The sequence below is a fragment of the Aplysia californica genome, unplaced genomic scaffold (genome assembly GCF_000002075.1).
Source record: "Aplysia californica isolate F4 #8 unplaced genomic scaffold, AplCal3.0 scaffold00086, whole genome shotgun sequence".
Taxonomy (NCBI): domain Eukaryota; kingdom Metazoa; phylum Mollusca; class Gastropoda; order Aplysiida; family Aplysiidae; genus Aplysia; species Aplysia californica.
The window spans coordinates 1,232,961-1,250,188 of NW_004797356.1; the positions used below are offsets into that span (position 1 = coordinate 1,232,961).

General features: G+C 39.9%; 1 protein-coding gene across 1 annotated transcript in view; it reads right to left on the reverse strand.

Annotated features, from left to right (window-relative positions):
• The window catches only part of LOC101856168 (inositol 1,4,5-trisphosphate receptor type 1), a gene marked incomplete in the record, with an annotated part of 208,126 nt that extends 191,262 nt beyond the window's left edge, over window positions 1-16,864 (reverse strand). The window contains 1 exon segment of the mRNA XM_035968813.1: window positions 16,541-16,864.
• Between the last annotated feature and the right edge of the window lie 364 nt (window positions 16,865-17,228).

Sequence of the window (17,228 nt, forward strand, 5' to 3'; positions counted from 1 at the left end):
CCACACACACACTCATATTAAAATCTCCCTTCCAACTGCCATAATGTCATTATTCCGTGACTGATCCCCACAACCTGACGCCCGCTGATCCAAACTTCCTGATATCGAACTAGCGGTCTGCAGGCACAATGGATACAAAAGGTGAAGCATCGATGCAATGCCCCCTCTCCTTTCACACGAAGCAAGCAAATACTCTCTACAAAGGTTGTCGATCACACGATACAGAAAAATAGATGATGATCTGGCATAAGGTAATACAAAAGAGAAAACACAAACCCCTCTGGCAAGCACATTAATATAATGCTTTTTGTTTTTCGAAAAGGTACAGTTCATTTTACTGAATCTGAGACTAAGAGGTGCAGCATCAATGAAAATTTTAAAAAAATAAAAATGTTGACAGCACCGTCGGAAAAAAATCTCAAACGATCAAATAACGCAATATGAAACAAAAGTGTTGAGCTTAATTAAGCAGCATCCATTTGCAGTTTTAGTTTAGTTTTGGCAAGTGTTTTACGGTACTTGTAACACAAATAGGTTATATAAGTGCTACGGATAGGTAATTGATAGGAAATAAGGAGCAGACAACAACAGAGTATCTGCCAACGACCCTCATCCCTTTAAACAAGAGGACGTTCGAACCCAGATCAAGGTATTCGAATTTGTTTTACACCCTTTTCAAACGGGGACACGTTCTTTTATTTAGAAAAGAAGAGACGAGTGGACATACAACGACGGCTACAGTGCTGACAAAATCAGGACGACGGACAGTAGTAATGAGAGGAACAAGGAGAGAGGGAAACGCTTCATGATATATCTTCCACCCTCACCCCCCACCTGCCCGCACACACACACACACACACACACACACACACACACACACACACACACACACACGCGCGCACACACCCCCCCCCCCCCCCTTCAAACCACTCTCACTTCCATGATCTTTTCTTCCTACCACTTAAGTTCTACCACATCATCATTATCTAAGGATCTTCGGGTGGAGAAGGAAGGGGAAGGGGGGGGGGAGGCATGTCTCGAAATCTACCCAACTGCTGATCACAATCTGAGATTAACAGGCGTTTTCAGGGAACACCAACAATAGTATACTTAGAAAAGGCTTATACAATGTACATCTTTTTTATTTTTCAAAACTCTTTGTTTTTGTATTGAAATGGTGAGCCTTTGTGCACCTGACGCAGGGTAAAAGTCAATTTGAGCCCTCTATTCGGATCTTACTTGACCTACAATGCACGTCCATGTTCCCTAAGCCTACTCTCTTTGAGGCCAAATTTGATTCGACACATCGCCATGTCGGACAGACGCTATACGTTCTTATATTATCTCTGACTGTCTTGGACAGACGTCTTCAACGTAATATTACGAGCATTATCGAAAGAATGTCGAACCAGAGCCAATACAATTTATGAAGAACTACTAAGTTCCAGGTCACTGGGTTCTTTTTTTCTCAGTGTATAGTAGCAATACGATCAAAAGAAACGACTGACCGACTGTCACATTAAAAAAAAAATCCCATAATGATATTATAGTATATATTATGATAATATAGGGAGTCGTAATAGAACCATGCCCCCATTTGATTACCGTCATCATCATGCATGGTTGGTTAGACACACATGGCTAGTTTAGCAAGTTTTTCAACACACACACTCACACACACACACACACACACACATACACACATACACACACACATCGACACACACAGGCACACACACACACACACACATAAGATAAACTCACGCACACTGTTATTGAACCGAAGAATGCATCTGCTGCCTTTTTAACTATTTGATCTTAATTTAACACTGTGATGATTTTAGCTTTATGATTTTATTTTTAAAAATAGAATGTATACGTTGTCGTGATAGAGTATGTTTGAAATGTTAAAGATGAACGTTTCTTTCAGAAAAAAGCTTTGAAAAAAAAGGGAATGAACGAGAGAAAAAAAGAAGGGTGTCTAGAGGTAACAATGTCGAGCTAGCGAACGATCATGCCACGCCCCGCTCAATCGAGTAGGATTAAACAATAAAACAATTATATCAAATAATCTAGTTGGGTACTTGGCCTTAAACTGAAGTTGAAATCGACATGAAATGAAAGGGCAAAACTAGAAAGAGAACGTAAAGAAGAAGAAAACGAAAAAAGCGTAAAACTCCGACAAACTGCTAAGCCGTATGTTAATTTTTTTTAAAGGGAGTTGGAGGGGGTCTGCGGAAGACAATAAAAATCGGAGAGAGACGAATGTACCAAGGAAGTGATTTAGAAGTCGTGGGAGCCTAGAGAAGAAAGAGACAAAGACGCCGTTGCTCAGAAATGTGAATAGAACAATCGGAAATTCAGTAACGTCTTCAACTTCAAATAGATAAACATATTATTGCAAATGGGATGTCAACGCCCGACAAGGACAAGAGTGGAACATAATGTAAACACAGGGATCATCTCCATTTAAAAAAAAGAGAAAGTTTAACAATTAAAAATGCTTACTGGACCGTGCACTCCCATCCCATTGTGTGATATGCTCGGCTAGGATTACATGCACCCTGCTGTCCATCTGATCACAATGACACTTCTACAGGCTCTCAGATTTCAGAGATAAAGTGTTGGTTTATTGTCTCGTTACCTTTTAGAAAAACAAACAAAAGAAAAACAAAATAAACAAAAGAAAAAAACAAAAAAAAACAAAAAACTAAGCCAAGTTCATGAGTGAGCTGATCTTTTGCCACCAATGAACACAATCCTCCGCTTTTCCCTTCTTCCGCCTTCCGGGATTAGAACAAAAGAGGGTTTTTAGGCATGCAGCATAATACTGCGTGCTTGATGCTTTCATTCCTTTTTCCCGTCTATTCCAATAAACGAGTGGTCATATGTTGAACATGGAAAAACAAGAAATCTAATCTCCGATCTTTACGACTGAACGTTCGACAAGACTAGTGCCTCTCTCACTTGACCCAATAACAGTAAATGATAAATCTAATTAATGTAGCATATTTTCACTATTTAAATGCTCAGTGCGCTCTGCAATACCATAAAGAACATAGAACCAGTAGTGTTCATTTCCTTTTCCTTCTCTCATCTCTTCCACGCACGTTTTCTTAGTTTCTCTCTCTCTCTCTCTCTCTCTCTCTCTCTCTCTCTCTCTCTCTCTCTCTCTCTCTCTCTCTCTCCCTCTCTCTCTCTCTCCCTCTCTCTCTTTGTTTCTTTCTTTCCCCAACCCCCCCCTCTCTCTCTCTATCTCTCTCTCTCTCTCTCTTTCTCTCTCCAGTTTCATTAACATTGAATTGATCAAGACGGTAACAAAACTAAAAAGTATGCCTCATAGAGAGATGAGACATTTACTGCTTTTCAAACATTGGCAGGAATCACGTCAACCACACCAAACGAACAACTGCTCTGACAATGTGACAAGTGGAATGCTCGTGGGGCACAACAGTGTCGACAGATGGACAGCCAAATGTTAGCTCATAATTTGGTGAGGCACGGTTGATTCCACCGACCCACGGATGATTTGACGCTGGCCCCTTGGTTTTCCCGGTGAGTGATGATTTGCTCAGGCAGCAAGACAAGCTCAGGGACTTAATTGCTGGACACCTCCTGTTACAGGGAGGTTGCAACCCTCACTCATAGCGTAGAAGCGTGCTGAACTCTAAATCTTTGTCATGGTTTGTTTTGAGATTTTTCAGGGATCCCAATGAAAGTGGACACAATTCCATAGGAGATGGAATTTGACTCGGTCGTGGTACTTGAATGACGTTACATTGTAGAAATAAACATTAAAACCAGTTCTTACAACACCGTGCGATAAGGACAGTACCCCACAGGCATCTCCAATACCTTAGTCTAAATACATTATGGTTTGTGTTTTGCATCCTCTTTCTGCAGTTCTTGGCTCAAGATTAGAGTCGTGACAACTGAATTGGCAGCCATAGAAAAGGAAAGTTTTAATTAACTGTAGCTGTGGCATGCCCCCTATATAAAGCTCACTGTATTGACATCGCATCAGGACCACATGCGGGTAAATTATAACTCTAAAAAGTTAAAGAAATTCACAAAAGCACAGCACTGAATATCAAGATCAATTTCCTGGAATCTATTTTAAACCTTTTAATCCTGAGAAGCTAATATTCATGTTTGTGTAATTTACTATAGATTTGTCACAACGAATTTGACAAAAAGTTACTGAAAAAGAGCTGTTTGGGGATTATATACATATTTGAAATATTGTCTTTTTTCATAGAAAAACGAACTCTCCGAGTTTCATTTGGCCCAGGGAAAAGTAAACAAAACAAAACAAAAAAATACCAAAAAATAAAAAAATAGTAAAACTTCAATTTCTCACTCTTTATCAAGATTTTTAAAAATTAGAATGATGTTTTGTTCAATCTGTGTCCATGTTCAATGGCATAGTGGAGTAACCGAACGAGCGACATCTGATAACTATTTTTTTTCCTCTTCACGAACGCAAAAACAATGCTACTACTCTGAAAGTGAATATAGAAGTATTGGAGTAAGATCGGACAAATCGATCACTGATAAGACTAACACGAAAAAGACGAATGCAATGTCACTGCAAAAAGGACAGAAAATGGTTCTGGAATAGCTCACTCGCATTATGAAAGATCGATAGAAAGAGAGAACAATTAGGACAAGGCTTAATCTTTCTTCACGTTATCCCTTAACAGATGGGGGGAAATCCTAGCTCCCAGCTCTCATCCTCCCCCTTAGTAATTTTGATACAAAACACGATTCTATGGATTACTATGATAGAACGACCCAGGAATCGGTATTTAGGAGAAAGAGAGTGAGAGAGAGAATGATAGAGAGAGAGAGAGAGAGAGAGAGGGGGGGAGTGAGAGAGAGAGAGAGAGGGAATGAGAGAGAACAAGAGGGATAGAGAAAGAGAGATAGATAGAGATAGAGGGGGAAGGGTAAGAGTGATAGAGAATTAGAGAAAGAAAAAGAATGAGAGAAAGACGCACAAAGACAGAGGCAGAGATAAAGTGACTGAGAGAGTGAGTGAAAGAGACTTGAGTGCGAACGAGCGATAAGGAGAGAGAGAAAGAGAGAGAGAGAGAGAGAGAGAGAGAGAGAGAGAGAGAGAGAGAGAGAGAGAGAGAGAGAGAGAGAGAGAGACTAGAGGGAAGCCGATTGGAAGTGGAGAAGTCGATAGGTAGGGAGAAATAGAGGCAGAAATATTAGGTTATAAAACTTTTTAAAGAATTTTCTTTATCCGGATCCGAGACGTTCTGCTCTGAATCCCTGCACTTCGTGGTCATAAATGAACTCTCTATACTCAGAAGGTGTTAAAAAAACCAATGCAAAATACTACCCAGAAGTATTTCCACATTCATTCCTGGGGTATTTCAAATCTGTTTTCAAATGGAGTGTTCGCATTATCTGTTTTGTGGGTATTCTGTCTAATATTCTGGCGATTTAACCTTAAGCTTAATTTTGTGTTAGGTGCCATCTTTACAGAAATACCCCCATAGGGATCCAATAAAGTGCGATAACATGTTTTGTCTTTGTGTACGCAATCTCATTTTCAACCGGCTTCTATTTAGAACACATTTCTGAGAAAGAACCACTCTGCAATAGCCCGCGCTTTATCTATCTTTTCCTGTTTCTCTCTTTCCATCCCTACCCAAAAAAGACAGCAACAAAACAACTACAACCAAACAAAACAAAAACAAACAACAAACTATGGTAAACAAACAAATACAACAACCAAAAAAAAAAAAAAGAAACACTCGCACCCAACACCTTTTATTTCATCACTATAAACAACAATTAAAAACAGTAACAAATCTAGGTGTTGTTTTGTGTCGAGAAGGTGTTTAATGTAGCATTAACACATTATGTCATCTGGAAACATTGTTCTTTCATCCTGCGTTTCACCAAGTGTGAATGTGGCCTTGTAGTTGTAGGCTTAAACGCGCAACAAAGAAAATAGGTGCACAACAGCGAACCAAATTTGAATTGTATGACAACTGTGCTTCTTCCTCTATGGAACATGTCCCAGAAAAACATGTTTATTTGCCTTGCTTTCGATAAAATAAATAAGATCCATTTATTTGCAATGAAAGTCGAGATATTTGCGATTGAAGAAGGTGGGGGTCGCTTGGTTTCAGGGGTAAATTTAGTAAGAAAATGGCCTCCAAAGTTTTGTGACTTCCATAGCCGGAGAGTCCTTAAAAACTAAAAGTTTACATTTTGCGTGCATTTAATTAAAAAATTTTTATTCACTCAAATCCATACAGAAACCTGTTTTAAATTGACATTAAAGGTGTTGAGCTCAAAAACAAAATTTGTATAGAAATTGTCATCTGCCCCTCCCCCCCCCCCCCCCCCCAAGTGCTTTTCTTTGATTTCATTATTTTTACGAACGCCTGATGTCACTATGATGCCTCACACTTCTTTCCTGTGCCACGAGCCCATTCCTCGCTCACACGGACTTGTCTCCTGTTGTTCACAGATTTCCGGAATCCCTGTTTTTACGATATCATGTACCATATTATTTTCGAGACTTTCTTAGTAACCCTACAGTTCAATTAAACAAGGCACATAACTATTGTTGGCAAAAGAACTGGGAATAATACTTTGTTTTGATTTTTTAAAGACTGCTTTCAAAGATATATTCAGTCAAGTTTAGGGTTTGCATCTGGTTGACTGGTTTCATTTGGCGTTACTTTGATAAACATGATCTGAAGACATGCGTCATCTATCCGATACGATGGGAGAGGACCATGCAGCAGTTATTAGATGCAGGCAGTCAAGGTAGCAGATAGGAGACGTGACAGAAGGAGGAAGGAGAAGTGGAAGGAGAAGTGTGAGGAGAAGAGAGAGAGAGTGCAGACAGTAGAGAGAAGAGAAACAAAAATCTCTCCACTCCCGTTTTTGTAATCGCCCTTCAGTATTTCTTTCCTCATTTGCTCCTTTTCCCCCTATCCCTGTCTTCATTTTTTCATATCCGCCTCTATCTTCCCACTTGGATATTTCCTCTTCCCTTTCCACTTGGACCTCCAATTTATTCACCTATATTCATGTTCTCGAGAACACCTTCCGTTTCCGTCAGTTCCAAACATAATGGCCTCATAGTTACAGAACGTGCGAGAGACAGGATTTAGAAGTGGGGAAAGGGAGAGGAGTGCAAAGAAAATGGGAAATGAGGGCAAAAGAGAGAGAGAGAGAGAGAGAGAGAGAGAGAGAGAGAGAGAGAGAGAGAGAGAGAGAGAGAGAGAGAGAGAGAGAGAGAGAGAGAGAGAGAGAGAGAGACAGAGGTGGGGGGGAGATAGAGATAGAGAATGAGAGAGAATAATAGGGAGAAAGAAAGGGAATAGAGAAAGAAAGGGAAAGAAAGACAGAGAAAGAGAAAGAGAGAAAGGGAAGGAGAAAGCGCAGAGGAATGAAAATACATTGTTAAAGAGAAGTCTCGTATTATATAGCGTGTGTACGTGTACGGGGAAGCGTCTGACTTAATGGAAGACGCATGAGAGAAAAGGTGGAAGGAGGAAGTCTGGGATAACTGTTATGAAAGTATGGCTCGGAGTAATAAGGGGTAGAAACAGCTAATAAACAACACTACATCAGTCAGAGATGGCAGATGGATATGGAAGAGGTGGGATCTTCCTGGGACGCCCTCTAATTATCATCTTGAAGAGGCTGAGAACGAAAGAGACTGTAATAAGATGTTAGCGGAGGTAAGTATTATACGAGTGAGATGTAGAGAAAAGAACACAAAAACAAACCCAGAGTTGAGTAGAGGAAAATGAGTTGAGAAAACTTTGTGACTTATAACTTGAAGACGAAAAAAACAACTACTACTACTACTACAACAACAACAACAACTACTACTACTACTACTACTACTACTACTACTACTACTACTACTACTACTACAAATACTACTACTTCTACTACTACTACTACTACTACTTCTACTACTACTACTACTACTACTACTACTACTACTATTACTGCTGCTACTGCTACTACTACTACTACTACTACTACTACTACTACTACTACTACTACTACTACTACTACTGCTACTGAACTACTACTGCTACTGCTACTACTACTGCTACTGCTACTACCACTACTACTACTACTACTACTACTACTACTACTACTACTACTACTACTACTACTATAATAACAATTACTACTACCACTGCTAGGGAGATTTCTTCGGACACACAATGCAGAAAAAAGCATTGGAGAATGTTGTAACAACAGGCAAGTTTGATGGAAAGAGCTTAGAGAGGCAGAGGCAGACAGAGGGAAAAGATACTGGACAAGATGACAACATGGCAAGGAGCAGCAAGAACAACGGACACCATTGCTGCAACACAAGACAGAGTGAAGTGGAGGTCCATGATCGCCAACGCCAGTCGGCAAGGCACCGGATGATGATGACTAATACTGCTGGTAATAATAATAATAATAATAATAATAATAATAATAATAATAATAATAATAATAAGAAGAAGAAGAAGAAGAAGAAGAAGAAGAAGAAGAAGAAGAAGAAGGAGAAGATAATGATGACGACGACGACAATAACAGCAACAATAAGAATAATACAATTAATGGCAATAATAATAATAGCAAGAAACAGGAGAAGAACAGGAAGTAGGGGAAGATGTCTAAGTAAAACAGAGACAGGCGTGCCTATAGACGAGGAGATATTGAAGTAGTGACAGAAAGAAAGGGAGATGGAGACGGGGAGGGAATGGGCGAAAGAGAGAGAGAGAGAGAGAGAGAGAGAGAGAGAGAGAGAGAGAGAGAGAGAGAGAGAGAAAGAGAGAGAGAGAGAGAGCGGGGGGAGAGGGAAAGAGGGATAGACAGACAAACTGACAGACAAGCAGACAAACAGACAGACAGACAGACAGGTTAATGGTGTCAGGATTGATAAAAGAAATATCGACAGACAGAAACAAACACAGTGTTCTAGGAGGAAGGAGAGGCAAATTTGGAGAAAAAAAATTGCACCAGATGGTCAAGTGGTATAATTCTGGTTCAAATCACGAACGACCCTAGTTTGAATGCTTGAGACGTTCCTGCACTTGTGATGTTTGAGGAGCTGTCAAAACCTTAGAGGCACAGTATGGAGGTGAAAGTAAATCTCTCCCGCCCCCTCTCTTCCCGCCCCCTCTCTTCCCGCCCGGCACACACACACACACACACACACACACACACACACACATACATACATACACACACACACACACACGCGCGCGCGAACAAACACACACATACACACCCATTCAAATATACATTCACATACACATACAAACACACATTTACGCATACATACACACACACAAACATGCATTTTTTAAATTCAATCTTAAAATAAGTTAAGCGACTTTCTTGTATGGCGTCATGACCAACTACTGAATGAACGTCTCCACAGAGAGCGGAGATCCCAGCTGTTCCTGCAAGGTCAAGTAAGTTCCAACTGGGTGCTAACGTTTACTTCTGTCTTTTTCGTTCCTTTGTATTGCTATGTACGTGGACTAGTTAGTTCACAACTTGTTTGTTTGTTTTAGTAGAGGTTTTACGGCGCTCGCAACTGCATAAGGTCATATGAGCGCCAGAAGATTAGAGGTGTTACAAGAGAGTAATAAACATAAAAAGAGGATAAGGACAATAAATGTTTGATAGGAAAGAAGAAGCAAACCACACCAGAGCACCCACATCTCTTTTAAAGACCCTGCTTGCAGTGTTTTGAAGTGGCTCATCCAGAATCATATCAGGCAAAATACTGTAAAAACATACTGACACAAAAGACGAAGACGAATCAACGAAGAGGGTTAAAGTAAAGAATTGTATGTGACATTAAAATAAACCTCTGCTCACAGAAACCCCCTCACTCCGCAACATTTCCCTATAGCAGACATCCTACCACTGTGAGAAATAGGATGCCCCAAAGCATGTAGAAATCAGTCGAAAAAGTCCTCTGATCAAATATTTTGTGAAAGCGCTATTCAAGCAAATTATATCTATCTTGGTTTTCTGCTGATCTTTGGCCCAAAATGGGTCTTCAATATTTTCGAGGGGTGAAACCGCGCAGGTTCTTAACTTATCCGGAGAACCGACAAACAAAAACGTAACATTCTCTTTCAGATATAGTGTAGATTTGGAACATTTTGACTAGAACGTGTAACCAAACGCCTTTAACCTGACACAAAATCGGCGATGTGGGTAAGAAATCCAAGAAATTACAGACCCCATGATCTAAATCCGTCCTGAATTACTTGCATTATTTATTCATTAAAGAATATTTACGGAAGCAAAATGAAAAACCTCGATGCACTCACTCCTAACGCACATTGTTCCAATTGTTATCCTTTTCTTCCGTCCCCCTCTCCTTCAGTGGGTGTAAGATCTACCATTGACTTTGAGTCCAAATACCGAATTTCCCCCTAAGTTTTAGTTTTTCATTTGATGTTTCCTGAAAGATCGAAGATTTTATCTATGCAACAGGCAAAATCATACTTAAGTTATAAGTCCCAGCATGGCACTACAGAAACTGATTTACGGCGATTTATTCGGTCTGTGACACATGCAGGGTATAGCAGGCCCTCATTGTATGCTTAGATTATTGTTAGTTACTCTGCCCCATTTTTCGGTGAACTTTCACATTTTCGATATAGGTTATTTGAAATATCACCACAGTAACTTGTTGGTCAGTTAATTGTGAAATAAGTGGTCACTTGACCATAACAATACTCTTATTCCCGGAAACATACTGACAACTGTCAAATAATGTTGTATTTACCCCCAGTTGTTCAGGTCATTAGTGATCCAGACCAGACATGGTAGCGCCATGGAGTTTCATAAAGAAAGACGAAAACTCCGTTTGCAGCATGAGCCAGAGATTGGTATCCAGACGTTTGGTGTTCACTCCCTTTAAGAAAAGGGAATATCTTGTCAAAGCCGCCACTGACTTGTTGATAATGATAGAATATAATTCTTTCGTTGCTTGAAAAGTATTTGTGATCTATTCCACCGCTATTTTTAAATTATGTTTTCGGACTTTCTTGTTTCTTTCTTTCTTAGAACACAACGTGAATCTGCAGCAAAGTTGACCAACGGATGGATACCGCGCTCCTCTGCAAGAAAGGAAGCCATAGATAATTAAAACTAAGTAGATTCTTCAAGGGAAAAAGAGGATGTAAGAGATAATCGTAATTTGCAACAAGACTTATCGTTCGTTTAAACACCAAGAGCGGTTACACTATAATACTTCAGAGCTCAGACCTCTGAATACAAAACAAACTTTTCAAAATAGAGTTGAATGCCAGTGGAAATATTCAAATCTTCTGTGGTAACCAACTATCTAAAAGGGCTGCTGGATGGAAGCAACAAGCCTAAGAAAAAGCCTATAATACAAAACGAATTGTAGTAATAAGGCATACATAATATCATTTGTATGCACAGCATGGTGGTGACAGGGGTAATACAGAGCTCGGTAAAGTAATAATAATGCAGCAGTCCTTTCATCTTTATGTTCTATTGAATTTTATTTGTCTCACTGGGAATGAGAAACATATTCCTGTTGGTGAGTCCGCCCTTCCCATAAAAATGCCCCTCCCCCAAAAATAAACTCTAATAACCCCCCCCAACCCGCCCCATACCCCCCCACAAGACCCCACCACCCCATAAAAAACAAAACAACAACAACACAAAAACACACACACCAAAAAAACAGAAACACACAAAAATCTAACTGTTTCTTCTTCCATATCCCCTCCTCAAAACCCAAACCTTCCAAGCCCGATCACTGGCAACCACCAATTCCCCCCCCCCCTTTTTGTGTGCTTTACTTTTACTTTTATCCTCCCTTATACACTTTTGGGTGCCATGGGAAGAAGGAGACGTCTCTCTGTCACCAGTCGGAGCGCTTGGGTCAGGGGGATGCCGTGAGTTGTTAATTAATGTTTCCCTGACTCCATCTATGCCAGGTCTTTCTCGGTCGTCCTCAAGCATAGTTGCGATCGATTTTTTTAATGTAGGCACTTTGAGCTGGGTGGTGTGTTAGTAATCCCCCTTTTGCAAAAATATAATTATTTAAAATAAAGAATAAAAAAAACCCACCCAATCAAAACACTCCAAAAACAAAAATACCCCCAAAACAAAACGAACAAAAGCGTTCCAAAAAACGATCTAATACTTTTATGCTTAATAGTTTTTCTAATTAAGACAAAAAATCGTGTTACTCGCACCTCTCTTTATGCCGGTGGTCGGTGTATACTATAACACGTGTCGACATTTGCATGTCTGTTGTCTCCTTGCTTTCCATTTTTTAAATAAACCAGTAACGCAAATTTGCATACACAGTTGATCACACAAAGCATACATACAATGAACTGTACGTGACCTCTGCGTCATGTTGCATACTCCGCTCCAAAGCCCAATAACCCTATAGGCAATTTCATGCTGTTGCTCAAACTCTTTGCTTTGAACCCTTCTCTCCACTTGACTTCTGCGTGACAACTCAGAAATAATTACCCCGTCTCGAATTCAAGAATGATATTTTTTTTGTTTTTCTTTATGTTCTTTTAACTCATAGAAACTAAATCAAACTGCAATGTCGAGAAAGTACAGACATCTGTGCTTAGAAAAAAAAAGAGCGCGAACCCAGCAACTTAAAAGCACCCCACTCCCGTATTACAGAAAAGGAAAGGAATACTCACAGACACGTACAAACGAAAGAAAAAAGTCTTCGAAATTTCTTGAAATGAAGAACCCAAATCGATTGTCCCATTCAAAATCCAACGCCCACAATTATTGACAAATATTCCCTTATTATTTCCATACACGTATTTCCGATTCCAGACCGCTGAAAGTAAAACTGTAACAACCCACCTCTCCCGCCCCGAAAAAAAACTATACCTCGGGGAACGCATTTTTCTCGAGTTTCGTTAAGTCACCGAAAATACGTTTGCATCACAAATCTTTAAAAGTGGCATTCCAGTGTGTTGAATTTATGCTCACAAGCAGCGGCTACCCTGGCTAATTGGCCTAAGAGATCGGTGGATATGGTCTCGTATTTACATAACGGGAAGCTTGGAAAGTAAAATGATCTTTCCTCAATGATGTTCATTGATTATTCCGTTCGTTGATTAGGGTAACATATCCGGGGCTTGTTATATGGTCCCTTCGTCTTTTATTACTCTTTCATTCACCCCCCCCCCAACCCGCCCCAATCTTCTTCCTATACTTTATATTTCAAACTTAACCTCTATACTTAATATATATTAACCAATTCTTCTAAACTTCCCAAATCCATTGGCCACGCCTTAAAGATAAAGATTTCAGGGTTGTAACACTTCGTTAATATGACAGGGTAAAATAATACTCTTCAAACAATTACACGAGAGAACCTGAATAGGGAAAGAAGAAACTCACGGACATTTAACGGATATTCGATCATATTATTATGAATGGATGACTTTACAGCAGGGAGAACAATCCCTAATCCGCCGGTGTTAGTTCAGTTATAGTGACTTTCTTCGCAAAAGACACAAGTTTAGTTTCAAAGTCTGGATACACATTTGATCTGATATCTCCGTCTTTATGTCTGGATGATGTATATTACTGAGCAGCAGCAACAACAATAACAACAACAACAACAACAACAACAACAACAACAACAACAACAACAACATACAGTAGCAGCAACGACATCAGTAACAACAGTACATCCGAAACTTTTCCGTTTCGGCCTACCACAAGATATGCAAATCCGAAGCAGAAATTGGTGCATTCTCCCTGTACCTCGCGGCGGAAACATAAATATTGTTTTAATGACTGACAGAAGGGGCGGGAGGGCTTCTAACACTTTAAGATACTTCAAAGACACTTCTTCCAGGTGCTTACTCTGCACATCCCTCCTTCAGACCAAAGGTTCTTGCCTATAGTTTTACGATACAGTAGAGGCAGTGTAGCGGCGTCTCTGGTGTAGCCGTTAATCGTTTCGCCGACGCACGCAGAAAACCTGAGTTCGATTCCCGCGTGGGAAGAATTTTTATTCAGTGTTTTCGCTGGGACGTTGTATCTCTGTAAGCCTGGGTTGGTCTTGACAGGCAGGGTCGAAGACCACTTCTTAAATTATCTATGTTGGATCAATTGGAGCGTAAAACTATCTACAATAAAATTATAAGAGTCAATGTGCACAACATTTTAGCCTAATATTCAGACTGGAGCCAACATATGATTTCGATAGGTTCTTGGAAAAAGAAAAAAGGGGGGGTGGGGTGGGGGGGGGGGGGTGGTGGGAGGGACATCACAGACGTGAAGGAAGCTTATTTATAATACTGTCATGTTTTCTTCATCTTGTTGGAATGTTTATTTAGGTTAAAGTTTTACACACTACTGTAAGCATTAGCGCTCCAAGAAGGCGGGTTTGCGAGTAGATACTAAACAAAGCGGTAAATTGCATGGTTGGGGAACATAATTACGAAATACAATTGAATCAATGGCCTCTTTACTCTCCTTTCACCCATTCGCGTAAAACCCAACTCTTACAGTGGTGCTTTGGGTACCGTGTGTTAAGGCGAGCCATGTTAGGCCGGAGGCCATGAGTGGTTGAACGGGCATACGCCTCCAGAACGCGCACTTTGCTAAGCATGCGCCAAACTGCAGGTTTTTTTCAAAAGCCAAAAGGCGCAGTCTAATGCAAGTCTGGTATTCATTGTTTAGAGTCAGTATTCGATATCAATGCAATGTTGTTGCTGTCGTCGTCGTTGTTGTTGTTGTTGCTGTTGCTGTTGCTACTGCTGCTGCTGCTGTTGCTGGTGTTGCTGCTGGTGTTGCTGCTGTAACTGGTTTTATTTTCTGTAATTGTTCTTGCCGTTGATGTTTCATTCCGTAGTCCACTTTGACACCGATGTAATTGTTTAGGTCAATGATTTTTTGCCAATGGGTTTCAATTATTTTCCCGTGCTGCTTTTCCCTGCCGTTTTTCCTATTACATTTGTCGCCGTCGTCGTCGTCGTTGTTGTTGTTGTTGTTGTTGTTGTTGTTGTTGTTGCTGTTGTTAATGATGATGATGATCATGATCATGCTGACGATAATGTCTTCAGATAGGAATAAAAGGAGGAAGTCTCCCTATCTCTCTTAAGCAGGGTACTGACAAGGTTAAAGATGGTAGGGTGGAAGAGAACCAACTTGTCGGAATAGCTAGTATACTTTTCACACGACCGATGAAGGTTTTAGAATGTTTATCATTTACCCTTAACTATTTTTTGGTCGAAACTCCGAACCACCGGTATAAAATTGAATAACGGCTTCGTTAATTTGAATTTTGACTGCTTCTACCGACGTTTTTATTGATCTATTCCCTATTCACGTAAGCGTTTGTTCTTTCTAAAAGTCTTTATTACTTTGCCTGAATTGTATTAACTCCCCTTGCCTACTGAATCTAAATATAAACCGGCGCCAGGGCTGTGATGGTTAGGCTGCTCGTCGCTTCAAAGACATGGCGTGTTTATTTTTTTCTTTGTTTTAGTAAAAGTTTTACAGCGCTTGTAACACAATCAGGTCACATAAATGCCGAAAATTAAAGGTGTTACAAGACGGTAGAAAACGAAAAAAAGAAGGAGAGATAAGGACGATAGATAATTTGATAAGAGAAAAAGGACGGGCTCGGTTCTAAAGTGTTGAAGTTGATTATCAAGTTGACACATCAGAGTTACGAAGTTTTCTCTGACATTTTTGGCCGTTTAGAATGACTAAACCCTGAGGTCAGAAACTAAATGTGAGGCATCGTGGTGAAATCAGGCGCTCGTCAAAATAATGAAATCGAAGAAAACAGTAGTTTTCTCCCTGCTTAGCAATTTTTATTACATTTTTGTTTTTTGGCTCAACACCTTTTATGTCCATTTATCAACAAATTCCGTTGAGGATTTCCCCGAAAAACATTGATTAAAAGCACAAAAATATAAATTTACATTTTGGACTCTCCAGCTTTGGAATTTACCAAGCTTTGGCGGCCATTTCCTCGCTAGTTTTTACTCTGAAACCAGGTGACCCCCACCTCATTCATTCGCAAATATCTCGACTTGTATTCAAGATAAATGGATATTTTTCTCATCCAAAAAAAGACAAGTGAACAAGCTTTAAGATGATACCAATATCTCTACATGCCCAAAAATTGACGAGAGCCTGATTCCACCACGCTGCCTCACAAATGTTCTATCTCTTCAAGCAAAGTCGTAAGATTATTCGGAGTCGTTATCTAGATATTCAAAACATTTCATTCGAACCCCCCCCCCCTCCAAAAAAAAAACAACAACAAAAAAACCGTCAAATTTCTCAAAACTAGAACTGGGCTGATAGAACTTTGTAATTCTAAGGAAGCGAAGTATCTCCAGCCATTTAAAGTTGTCTTCTGGTATGCTGCATTCCACCTTTGCCCCCGTTGGCCCTAATGTCCAGGGCCAAGGGGGTGTTGAAGATAGTACGTGTATTACAATAATTTACATTCAGTTATAAGATAAATACAAATTCTTACCTTCGACGATTATTATCCCTTTATCCTTTTTTTTTCACGCACACTTCAACATTTCTTGCAAAAACGATTACATCCTTTCATTATAAAAAAACAGAGGAAGAAAATAAAAAGAATCTATATCCAATGGTGAAAATATCCCAACTGTTCGTGAGAAACGGTAGGTTTGAGCTGTTCTTTTTTTCCGTTGATGAAAACTTCACATTTTCATTTTCGTCACATGGTGCGTTTCCGAGTGACACATTCGTGAATTTGCCGAAGTGCGCGTTTCAGCGCAGGTAAAGAGATGTCTCTCTGATGTCATTCATCTTTATTTGGTGCATCACAGCTGTGGCGCACACAGGGTTTTCCCGCTGGTGCGTGACGGTGCGGGCTGTTGCGAGCACACAAGGCGCGCCAGCAGGGACTTTCCCCCGCCTCTCTCGCCGAGCGCTGAAGGTTACACGCAACTACATGATATAATAATATAATAAAAAATATTATTATTTTACATTCAGAACTGTAAACCGAATCAACGTTAAGGCAGAACAAAGTTTTTAAAAAAGAAAAGTTTTAAACAAACAGCTATATAACGATAACAAGTGTAAAATTAACTAAAGAGAAATAGTGCAATGGACGGTACACAACAAAGGTAGATTTTTTATTGACAAAAATGAATATTATTTATGTTGATCACACAACTCCGTCGTCA